Source organism: Nerophis lumbriciformis, linkage group LG01 (assembly GCF_033978685.3).
Source record: "Nerophis lumbriciformis linkage group LG01, RoL_Nlum_v2.1, whole genome shotgun sequence".
Taxonomy (NCBI): domain Eukaryota; kingdom Metazoa; phylum Chordata; class Actinopteri; order Syngnathiformes; family Syngnathidae; genus Nerophis; species Nerophis lumbriciformis.
The window spans coordinates 47,645,757-47,658,923 of NC_084548.2; the positions used below are offsets into that span (position 1 = coordinate 47,645,757).

At 39.8% G+C, this 13,167-nt stretch overlaps 1 long non-coding RNA gene across 1 annotated transcript; it reads left to right on the forward strand.

Moving 5' to 3' along the window:
• The first annotated feature begins 2,062 nt into the window (after window positions 1-2,062).
• Window positions 2,063-11,106, forward strand: LOC133613854 (uncharacterized). Its single transcript, XR_009816504.1, has 3 exons — window positions 2,063-2,159; window positions 2,224-2,368; window positions 10,924-11,106. It is a non-coding gene; the product is annotated as an uncharacterized lncRNA (long non-coding RNA).
• Window positions 11,107-13,167: the final 2,061 nt, after the last annotated feature.

Below are 13,167 nucleotides of genomic sequence, written 5' to 3' on the forward strand. Positions count from 1 at the left end.
AGCGGGGGCCATGGGCTTCACTAGGCTTAAAGAACAAGGGGGGCTTAGCCCCCAAGAGGCACTTACAAGAGCTTTTCGCTCACAACTTATTGGCACCGTATTACAATTATTGGAAATAATTAATTAATAATTGCATGGAAAAGCAAGCAGGCAACTTGCAGACAGGCAAACGTTGCACAGATGATAGCAGTGCCAACAAACTACAGAGTTGACCTGAAAACAGAGGAGGTTCTGGTGGAAAGAAACGTTCTTGCCTGGAAAATATGATATGTTGTCTGTGCACCACCTCTTTAATTCATCCATCCATCCATCCATTTTCTACCGCTTATTCCCTTTGGGGTCGCGGGGGGCGCTGTTTTGCTTACAACTTGTTGTTACTGTATTAAAATTACACAGCAAATACTGAAGAAATCAAAATGGTTGAAAAGCAATATTGTTAGTTTCCTGTTATTAATGTAATGGTAATTTAAGGTATTTAGACCAAAGATGTGAAATTCAAGGCCCACAGGCCACACCTGGCCAGTAGGGGTGGGTGATATGGATTATCACAACAACCTGACATTTCTGGTGAAAACGATAAAAGTGAAGATAAAAAACACCCATTGAACTCCACCTCATTGACTATGAGTCTGTCAGTGCATCCAGTCTTCAGAGCTCCCAGAACACGACTCTAAAATAACACTGAGGCTATTAAACTACATCAGTTAAGTTTAAGTAGCACACCTATACTGCAAAGCTGTAGAAGTGTCATTTGCTTATCATACGATGTGAAAGTTATTTTTCTGTCAGCAATACTATAGGCATTATTATTATTATGAGTTTTATATTACAAATCAATCAGATAGTGTTATGATACGAATTCAGTGTGAACTCTCCCCCGTAATGGCGAATAAAGATGACACTTGCCATAAGCGTCATCATTATTCACCAAAATAGACGGTTACAAAATAAATAGGTGACAAATTAGCAGAAACAGGTGAAAATAATGTTTTAGGAAATCACCTCAATCAATGTTTCACCACTGATCGCCAACACGCTCTTCAGAGCAGACATCGAGGAAAATATCCCCAAAACTGTGGGAGACTTCTTCTTTCATAATCTTCTCCGCGGTTCAGAAAATGTTGACTTTGATTTCACAGAATCCTTGAAATTGCCACAAATGTGCCAGTACTGTGATGACTTGAAAACACTGCAGGACGTGTGCCTGTATTTGGGTCAGTTTACATTCACATTGGAGTCTAGACACATTTTTTTGTAACTTGAACAACTACATAAAAATATCTGATTTGACCAAAAAAAATCTGAATTGGACTTCCTACACTGCAGCGCTGTGAACGTACTCAACGTAGCCTTAATGCTGCTGCTGTGTTGCTCGACCTTTCTAAGGTAACAGTTAAAACGTAGAGTGGATTTTCAGTATAGTGTTGCGAGCGTTACTGATGGAACGGATTGGATTTGATAATAAGCGCTGACAAACGGTCTTCAAATGATTTGCAATCATAGTGAATAATGACAGGCTATATTATTATTTATTTAAACTCATATTCCTGTATATTCATAATGATGTTTTGCTGCAATTTTTTTGTAAAGAAAGAAAATTACACCAAATTATTTATGGGTCTTAAGAATATTTAAAATAGGCCTAACGACGCCAATGGCAGGACCTTTGTGGAAATGTGACCTTTTTCATGTTTTATTGGCACTTTTGCTAAATCCAGCTGTCAACTATACTACACTTTTTTACTAACCTGTTTTATGCAGCTTCTTCTTTGAGGATTACGCCTGTGAAGTCCGCAATGTCTGGCCGAGGGAAATCCGACAAGCTACGCCCCTCCAAGCCTCGCGCATCTCCAGATCCAGATATCATAGGAGGAGTCGGTCATCGGCTCAGCCCTTGTTAGGAGCTTAAATCAGAAGATGGACGATATGCGAGCCGACATCCTCGACAAGCTTAAATCCGTTGTCAGAGGAGAGATCGCAGCTGTTATGGAGTCATTCGAGAGCATTGTCTCCTCCCATAGCAGGGCCATCACTAGCCTGGAGCTCGCTGCTAATGCTAATGCTAATGAGCTGACCGAACTCCGTGCTGGCGTCAACGAGCTAACTGCTACCGTGAAACTCCTCTCTAAAAAATGTGATGATCTGGACGGCCGCTTGAGGTGGAATAACATCCGAGTGGTGAGCCTTCCTGAGAGGTGTGAATTTACCGCTTAATTCTTGCAGGAGGTGCGGAAGTTTGACGGCAAGGCTATGTTGGATTGTGCTCACCGGATCCTGCACGCGAGGCCTAAAGATGGCGAACCTCCTCGGCCGCTCGTTGGACGAGTGAATTTATTTCTAGTCCGGAATCAGATTCTACGAAGGGCGGGTGAGGCTTCTCCGCTGTCCTATACAGGCAACAGGATTTGCTTTTCTTTTCTTTGCATCAGTTAAGCCTATTTTTATTTTAGTTTTACCACAGACTTGCATTTTTTATACTGTATATTTGATGTTTGCATCATTTTGCTATGAGCCAGCCTAATCTAACAGCAATGTCCAGCGGGTGTGCTACTAGGTTTACCAGTTTTAATTGCAAAATGTTTAATAATCCTATAAAACAATGCAAAATATTCCATCATCTCTGTCATCTGGGCGCTCAGGTAATCTCCTTGCGGGAGACTCATCTTAAACCTTCTGACCACTTGAGGCTGAGGAGAGGATGGATAGGACAGACTTCACACTTCTCATTTTCGGGCTAATCGAGGGGAGTTGCTATTTTGCGACATAAATCTATTCCTTTAGTACAGTGTTTTTCAACCACTGTGTGCAGTGAGATACAGTCTGGTGTGCCGTGGGAGATTATGTAATTTCACCTATTTGGGTTAAAAATATTTTTTGCAAACCAGTAATTATAATCCGCAAATAATGTGCCGTTGTTGAGTGTCGGTGCTGTCTAGAGCTCGGCAGAGTAACCATGTTATTCTCCTCAATATCAGTAGGTGTAAGCTGGTAGCTAATTGCTTTTCAAACGTCGTATCTAATGCTTAAACCAAAAATAAACAAAAGGCGAGTGCCCCTAAAAAGACATTGAAGCTTAGGGATGGCTATGGAAAACGAAACTAAAACTGAACTGGCTACAAGGTAAACAAAAACAGAATGCTGGACGACAGCAAAGACTTACAGCGCGTGGAGCAGACGGCGTCCACAAAGTACATCCGTACATGACATGACAATCAACAATTTCCACACAAAAAAGGATAGCGTCCGCACAACTGAAATAGTCTTGATTGCTAAAACAAAGCAGGTGCAGGGAATAGCGCTCAAAGGAAGACATGAAACTGCTACAGAAAAATAGCAACAAAACAGGAAAAGCCACCAAAATAGGAGCGCAAGACACTACACACAGGAAAACACCAAAAAACTCCAGATAAGTCACGGCGTGATGTGACAGGTCGTGACACTTACTTTGAGACAAGAGCTATAATGATGCGTGGCTGGTTATGGTTTGAATTCATATCCAACAATTGCAACAATGACTTTTTACTGTCAATATCAACTACCGAGTTTACATTTTTAATGTTTTCTGCTGGTAGTGTGCCTCTGCATTTTTTCAATGAACAAAAATGTGCCTTGGCTCCAAAAAGGTTGAAAAACACTGCTTTAGTACACTCAAAGTATTTCTGATCCTAATGGGAGGTATGTTATTGTCACTGGCCAGATTTCCAAGACCCGAGTAGCCCTCAGAAATGTTTATGCTCCCAACTAGAATGATGACACCTTTTTCAAATGTATTTTTCTGTCAATGTACTATTTAATACTAGGAGACTTTAACTGTAGGCTCGATCCCCAGCTTGATCGCTCATCACCCAAAAGTTGCCCACCATCAAGCCCCAAAGGTATTCAGTCTTTCATGGAAGAATTTTCTGTTTCAGATGTCTGGAGTTTTTTAATCCCTCGAGAAGGCAATACTCCTTCTTCTCTAACGTTCATCACACTTTCGCATTTACGACTTTTTTGTTGATAATAAATTACTTTCATTTTTATATCTATATCAAATACAATGCAATTGTTATCTCTGATCATCCTCCAATTTCAATGGATTTACACTTTATAAACCTGACAACCACACGTGCGCCATGGCATCTTAATATACGTTTGTACGATTACTTTTAAATGAGGACTTTGTGAATTTTGTTTTGCGTCATATAGATTTCTTTGTGCTTTTGAACAAGACTCTGTACTCTGGGAGGAGCTGAAGGCATACAATCAGGGGAGAAACCAGTGTTTTTCAACCTTTTCTGAGCCAAGGCACAATTTTTTTATTGAAAAAATCCTGAGGCACACTATCAGCAGAAAACATAAAAAAAATGAAACATAGTCGCCGATATTGACAATAAAAAGTAGTTCCCGCTATTGTTGGATATGACTTTAAACCATAACCAACCATGCATCACTATAGCTCTTGTTTCAAAGTAGGTGTACTGTCACAACCTGTCACATCACGCCGTGACTAATTTTTAGTTTTTTGGTGTTTTACTGTGTGTAGTGTTTTAGTTCTTGTATTGCACTCCTATTTTGGTGGCTTTCCCTCTTTTGTTGGTATTTTCCTGCAGCAGTTTCATGTCTTCCTTGAACGGTATTCCCCACACCAGCTTTGTTTTCGCAGTCAAGACTATTTAAGTTGTGCGGACACTATCCTTCTTTGTGTGGACATTGTTGATTGTCATGTCATGTACTGATGTACTTTGTGGACGCCATCTGCTCCATGCGCTGTAAGTCTTTGCTGTCGTCCAGCATTACATTTTTGTTTACTTTGCAGCCAGTTCAGTTTTAGTTTTGTTTTGCATAGCCATCCCTAAGCTTTAATGCCTTTTCTTAGCGGCACTCGCCTTTTGTTTATTTTTGGTTTAAGTGTTAGGTACCTTTTTACCTACACGCTGCCTCCCGCATATTGTGATCACGACAAACCATGTTCCCGACATCTACAAAGCAATTAGCTACCTGCTGCCACCTACTGATATGGAAGAGTATTACACGGTTACTCTGCCGAGCTTTAGACAGCACAGACACTCAACAATGGCACATTTGCGGATTATAATTACTGGTTTGTAAAAAAATATTTTTAACCCATTTAGGTGAAATTAGATAATCTCCCACGGCACACCAGACTGTATCTCGGCACACTGGTTGAAAAACACTGCCCTATACAAGTTATGAGAAAAAACTCAGGAAGAATAAATTGACTAGCTTGACACAACACATATATTTCTGAGGTCACTTGTACTCTACCCTACCTGTTTAATTGTATTTCTTGACTGTGTATGTAAAAAAAATTCAACAAAAATTATTTGAAAAAATAACTGCAAATGAACTTCTGTTGATTCTTAGTTTGTTTTCTTCACATTTAAATAAAACTTGTTCTGCATTGTTAAATGTTAAAGTGTCAAATTTGATCAAAAGAATCGAGGGTTGTGACATTCACTTACGAACCGAATGTATTAATTTAGTCATTAACATGAACAGTGATTTATTTTGGCTTGACTTGACATGAGGAAACATTTTCATTAAGTTTATTTTACATCTTGCTCTTTAAACCAAGGCGGAAACTACGGCCGCTGTCGTCAACGCTACTTGTTGAAGACATTCACTGCAGAGTGATATGTGCTTTCATGTCTCTAAAACACCCGGAAAAAAGTTAGATTTGTCGCTAGTTGCTTTTGAGGAAAAAAAAAGTAGCTGAGAGGAGTTGGAAAGTCACCAGATATGGCAAGAAAGTCACCAAGGTGGCAACACTGGAAAAGTAGCGCAGTGTGTTTTGTGGATAATCCTCTGGAATTAGTATAATGCAAAGCTCATCAAAGAAATACAACTGTAATGTTTTAGATACTGAAATAGGATATCAAGCCAGTGGGTGCAACCTGTTTCCTGATTAAGATAATAACTTTTTCAAGGCATGGGTCGATGGTGGCCCATCTTGAGCGCCCCAATGTTTTGTGGTGTCTCCTCATTCCTTTTGAGACACAGTTGGCTGAGCTAAGCTAGGCTTGTTTTGTGGCACGCTATGACATAATGCTGCTGTCATCTGCCATCTGACATGAAATGAGCATCAACCAACTTGTGTACAATCGCTGAGTCTTGCTGTAGGTTGTTTTCTTCTCTCACCATCCGTCCTCAGCATCTTGTTTGACTCTAAACGAGACTGACAGGAAATTACAAACACACACACAGGACACTTAAATATAGTTAAGGAAATGTGGATACCCTAACAAGACTGTTGAATGCCTGTAGTAGAATGTTCAGTAACACTTTAGTATGGGGAACAAATTCTAAGTAACAAAGACTTAATTTAGAGTTATTTGGTTAGGATTAGGGTTAGAGGGTTAGGGTTAGAGTTAGGGTTAGGGCCATGCAGAATAAGGCATTAATAAGTACTTAATAATGACTAATTAAGAGCCAATATGTTACTAATTTGCATGTTAATAAGCAACTAATTAATGGTGAATATGTTCCCCATACTAAAGTGTTACCGAATGTTTTTATCGCGTTTTGTCTTTTTTCCCCTTTCTGTCATTATTATTCATTAACATTATGCTTTTCTAAAATGTCGATTTAAAAGCTGCTTACATTAATACAACAGTGTCTTTGCAACAATGTATGTAGGATATGACTTCAAGTTTTGTGAATGAAACTCAGTACAGGACAAACCACAGCAAAATAATAATAACTTAAACTGTTTCTAGACCAGTGGTTCTTAACCTTGTTGGAGGTACCGAACCCCACCAGTTTCATATACGCATTCACCGAATCCTTCTTTAGTGAAAAATTAAATGTTTATTTTCAAATTCAAGACAAAGTTATATGTTTTTGGTAACACTTTAGTATGGGGAACATATTCTAATTAACAAAGACTTAATTTAGAGTTATTTGGTTAGGGTTAGGGTTAGGGTTAGAGGGTTAGGGCCAGGGTTAGAGCATTAGGGTTATAATAAGGCCATGCCGAATAAGGCATTAATAAGTTTTTAATAATGACTATAATGACTATGTCAATGTGTTACTAATAATTTTGATTTGCATGTTAATAAGCAACTAATTAATGGTGAATATGTTCCCCATACCAAAGTGTTACCATGTTTTTTTACTGGTGCACAAAATGAACCGTGCATGAACATCACCTTGTTCAAAGAACAAAACCAACACAGTGCATAAACTCACAACAAATTACACACCTACAAATCAGTGTGACTTCTGCTGTTGCCGTATCTATAATACGCCGATAGGGAGAAGTTTTTATTTACACGATGAGTCGGGTGTGTCTTGACCTCCACCGAACCCCTGAGGCCGACTCACCGAACCCCTAGGGTTCGATCGAACCCAGGTTAAGAACCACTGTTCTAGACAAACAAGTGTAGCCCAGTTTTCAAACCGACAGCCTTACTATTTCCATGTTAGAAAGCATAAAATATGAACAATGAATAAAAGCCCTTTAAAATGACTAGACAACTTCATTTTTGTTAAAGACAGAAAATGTAGTTAAGTTAGGTGCATTAAAACAATAAAAAATAGCTTTAAAATGATGTTTCAAGCAAACCACATGGGCCTATGTTTATTATGTTCAATACATGATGTTGTCATGTCTGTGTGATCATGTTTTGTTTTGGTTATGTTCGGTTCGGTTTTTGGACTCTTTGTGCACTCTTGTTTGTTTTGTTTCCATGACAACCCATTAGTTTTCACCTGTCCTCCTGTCACACGCCTAATTAATTTGGACTCACACACCTGTCATTAATCATGTTCGAGACTATTTAAGCCGATAGTTACCAGGAAGTCAGCCTGGCGACATTAACTCTGTTTGACTTCTGCTACCCATGTTACCCATGCTACCGTAGTTCCATGCCAAGTGAGTTTTGTCTATTTTCATTTTCCAAGTAAGTTTTTTTTTATTGTCCATAGCCTTTGTGGTAGTTTTTGTTTCTTAGCCAAGTTTATCTCCGTCTTGAGCGCGCCTTTTGTTTATACCCTTTTTGTAGTTAGTGTTAAAATAAAATGATGTCCTGACCTTCACGTCGTGTCTGATCCAACTTTACTTGCATCTCGGGAAAACAAACACCTCATAGTCCACGTCATGACAGATGTGCATATAGTTAAATCATTGTTAAAAAGTCTCTCATTGTAAACCGGTGCAAGGAGTGGCGTCATAGCACGCAGCGCCTCAATGCCTCTTAGCACTTTTTAATGCCATTTTGACCGTAATATGGGAAGACTGATATTGTTTTTTTCTAAGATGATTGATACTTGTAATATTTTGTCAGTGTGATCAGTTGAGTATTGAAAATGGGACTTAAAGTGAAGTAGATGTTTCTAAATACCATATTTTTCGGACCATAGGGCTCACCGGATTATTAAGCGCACTGCTGATGAGCGGGTCTATTCAGGTCTATTTTCATTATATGGGTCATCCATCCATTTTCTACCGCTCGTCCCTTTCGGGGTCGCGGGGGTGCTGGAGCCTATCTCAGCTGCATTCAGGCGGAAGGTGGGGTACACCCTGGACAAGTCGCCTCTTCATTGCAGGGCCAACACAGATAGACAGACAACATTCACACTCACATAATGATTTTTTTTTATTTAAAACTATTCCTTCCTACATAACTTGTAACAGTTGTTCTTTGGTCAAAATGGTGCATAGATTGTGTTTTACAGACCATTTTCAAGTTGCTTTCTGACCGTCGCTTCAGGATGCGCCGTTTTGTGGGCGGTCTTATTCAAGTGGCTCCAATTCGACAGCGTCTTCTCCCCGTCATCCCTGTGTTGTCAGATAGGGATGAATGCGCATCCCTATGCATCTGTGCGCTTTGCTGAGCGCACCTCCAAGCGCCACTCTGGCTGCAGCAGGCAGCTGCAATCAATCTGCAATCATTCAGCACTCAACACACCTGTCGCTGATGAGCTCCCTCGGCTTCTCAAGCCACAGCAAATCTGCGTTCCGGGCCAGAACGTAGTTACCTGTTCTGTACACTTCCCGTCTCCCTTCCCCGTTGTCGAGATGTGTGTCTCGTCTTCCCGGATCCCCTTTGGACTCTCTGCTGCCTCCCTGGATCTCGACCTCACGCCTGCCTTCTGACCACAATGCCTCCCTCCAGCCCTTGACCTTCCGCCTGTCTCTGGACTTCCGAACCTGCCTTGCCCTATCTTGGACTTCTGCCTCTCACTCAACACGCACCTTCAACAACTCCCGGTAACACTCAACATATAATCACGACACATAGTCGCGCACACATACACATTTTGGTTTAGTTACACGCCTCATTGCATATTGTTTATTAAAATAAATAGAGCTAAATGACTTCCTTGCTTCTGTGCTGTCGTCCGTAGTTTTTAGGGCTTCCAAAGCGAGAAATAGGTTAGAACTAGAGACGTCCAATAATATCAGTCTGCCGATATTATCGGCCGATAAATGCTTTAAAATGTAATATCGGAAAATATCAGTATCGTTTGTTTTTTTTGTTTTGTTTTGTTTTTTTGTTTTGGTTTTTTTAATTAAATCAACATAAAAAACACAAGATACACTTACAATTAGTGCACCAACCCCAAAAAGGTCCCTCCCCCATTTACATTCATTCACACTCATTCACACAAAAGGGTTGTTTCTTTCTGTTATGAATATTCTGGTTCCTACATTATATATCAATATATATCAATACAGTCTGCAAGGGATACAGTCCGTAAGCACACATGATTGTGCGTGTTGCTGGTCCACTAATAGCACTAACCTTTAACAGTTAATTTTACTAATTTTCGTTAATTACTAGTTTCTATGTAACTGTTTGTATATTGTTTTACTTTCTTTTTTATTCAAGAAAATGTTTTCAATTTATTTATCTTATTTTATTTTATTTTTATTTTGTTTTAAAAGGACCTTATCTTCATCATACCTGGTTGTCCAAATTAGGCATAATAATGTGTTAATTCCACGACTGTATATATCGGTATCGGTTGATATCGGTATCGGTAATTAAAGAGTTGGACAATATCGGAATATCTGATATTGGCAAAAAAACATTATTGGACATCCCTAGTTAGAACTTCACGTTACTTTATATTAGAAATGGCAACCGCGGAGGATAAATGCCCCATAACAAGAAGATAAAGAAAAAGAAGAAGCTTATCGACGACACTGTCGGCACAGACTTATGCAGATCCCAAATACACATCAGCAGGTACCAGAAGGTAAGAAAAGTTGATTTTGCATAATATTGCGGAACAAAACGCCAGATAATATGTCTGCTAATAGGTGCCATTTTGCCGTCCTTATACACACACCGTAATAATACCCGTATGTTGAAGCACAGTACGTCTGACTATGGTAGTCGTAATGCTCCGACAATCCATCAAGCGATGCGGCTTCAAAGCTTACCAAAGTCTTACTAAAACATTTTGACAGATTTCCGAGCGTCGTGTGTAATGTTCTATATTCTCAGTGGAACATTTAAAGTGTTGGTGTTGTTTGCTGGCGTCATCTTGCAGTCCACACATATCTTTTATGTGTAACTGCCCCTCTACTAGTCATACTTATCATTACACCATGTACCAAATAAAATTGCGTCTAGGTCGGTAAGCACAAGCCGGATTTATTCCGTACATTAGGCGCAGCGGGTTATAAGGTGCACTGTCGGTTTTTGAGAAAATTAAAGAATTTTAAGTGTGCCTTATAGTCCGAAAAAAATGGTACCACAAAAAGGCTAATCACTTGAAAACAGTTGTGGTTTTAAACTGTAAGTGAGCCCTTGAGTTTAAGACACTTGCTTTGAGTGCACATTTGAGATTGGAGATACATTTGTTGTACAACTACACTTTTGGTGATAAGACTCAGCAGATTTAATTAATGTTAATTTTAATTCAAGAAATTTAACATAATTACTGAAATCTTGTCTGACCTACCTATAGGTGAGGTATATTTTCCCCACTGGACCCGTGGGGAAAACCAAGACACCCAGATTCGGACATTCCCAGCAGGAGCAGGGTGGCGAGCCAAGCAGAACCATCCTGCCGCATGGAAAAAGGACTTCCTACTTCCCTCATCCATGGACAGCATGGTAGGACAGACACACAAAAAAAGACCACCGATCAGACAGCAAAAAGGTCCCAAACAACCAAATTATTTTTTTTCAAATGTACAAATGACCTGTAATAATATTGTCTAATTGTTTAATACATGATGTAAGAAAAAAACAAATTACAGTGACATCATTATTGATGTAATACTGGCTCTTAAACATAATAAAATATTTTGGTTATGGTGAATTGAAAGCTCCTGACCATACTTACTTGTGCTCTACTATTATATAATGATAGAGTGGTTACACATGACATTTTATGAGAAAATCGTAAGTTCTTTGAAACCAACACAGCTGTTTGTATCGGTTTGTTCAAAGCTTTCATCGCAGTTAACTATGTCACCTTAATGGACAGGACAGGCTGTTAAACCAAACCATGTATCAGGTAGTAAAACTGTGTGTCACTTTGCCTGATGCTCTTCTTACCTTGTTTTTCAAAAGGAGGCACACCTCCTATGGTTTTGTTCTCAATCCACTGCTGTTCTCTTTACATATCTACTGTATGTCAATACAGCCTTTGGCGCTGTTATCCATTCAAATTCTTGATTATCTATAGTTAATTTATGATTTGGAATTTGGTATACCTCAATTTAAGATTATCTTAAATGCACTCACACCCAGGTTCATTATTTTGATTGGTCACGTTTGGAAAAGAGATTCTGTTGCACGCCGGTCCTGTCTGTAGGTGGAGTTAATGTATGACAGTACAATGGCTACAATCGCACTACAGGGTTTTTTAATGTTGTTGTTCACGTAATCGAAGAAAAAAAGCATAAAGCGACACACAAATGCCCACAAAGCACAACATCACATGCAGTGCAGGGTGTTTGTACGGTCCCGATTTGTGTGGGTGTCAGTCCTGCCACATTTAAGGCATTTTCAAGGATTTTGTGCAACCGGAATCAACATTTTATCAACTAAATAATTTTGCAGAGAAGATTAAAAGGAAGAGGGTAAACATTTTGGCTATGGTAGTTTATAGACCACTTGATTCAACTTTTGTTTCGAGAAACATTATGGTGAGGAGTCAAAGCCAAGAGGGATGGGACAGTGACAATGTTTCCATGCACTAAATTAGTCTGATTTCTTAATTATTATTGTTTTAGTATTTTTACCCCTACATGTGAAGTCCCAGTGTCCATGCATACTCTCTCTAATGCAACTATTGATCATATGCCATATGGATTAATGTATTGCTTTATTGACATATGAAGTCACACCAAAAGAAGGCGTCTTTGCTGCTCCTTCTAAGTCAACAGCCCAGTAATTGTGGTACCTGATGTCCGCTGTACTTTTGGCACAGATTATAAATATTACGTCTCTAATGGCTATGCTGTTGTTAAATAGCAGACAGCATCACAATGGCATACCGCTAGAAAACACATACATTATCCTGGATCCAATTCATTTTCCTCCTGTGATGGATGGGAGTCGGGTCCTATGTTGCCTTCACCATCCCACTTCAGGAGTTGGAGCAGGCTGCCCCTGGTTAAAACCCACCACTGAGACCGAGGAAGAGGCTGGCTCTTCAAAGCAAAAGTCCCATGGAGCATCTGTGGGACTGGTCACATCTGCTGGGCAGCCACGTCATTGGCACCACAGCCAGAAGTTTCCCAGAGTACGGATGTGCACGGCGTGGATTGAGACCGACGCACAGGTCTCCCAGAATGTCCGAGGGAGTGCCCTCTCACCACACTCATCATCGGGGTCTCCAATGTGAGGAATGCATGTGCGGATGAGGGCAGCGCTCGCAATCTTGTTCTCCGGTGCCTCTGTTGTCGATATAACGACATAGATCCTGAGAACCCACCCGCAATCAACAAGTCATAGTCCATGTAGGTCCAACCAACACTCTTAAATAACAATCTGAGCTATTAAATCAGGATGTACTGTACCTTCTTAGTCCCTCTATCAATCACAAGTGGATGCTTTTATCTCTACCACCCGTGGTAGAGGTATAAGCCGTTTTAGCAGACTATTTAGCTTGAACACTTGGTTTACCTTAGCCTGCATCTCGCACAGAGTTTGTTTTATGGACAATTGTAAAACACAGTAGGAAAGGGATTAATAAGTC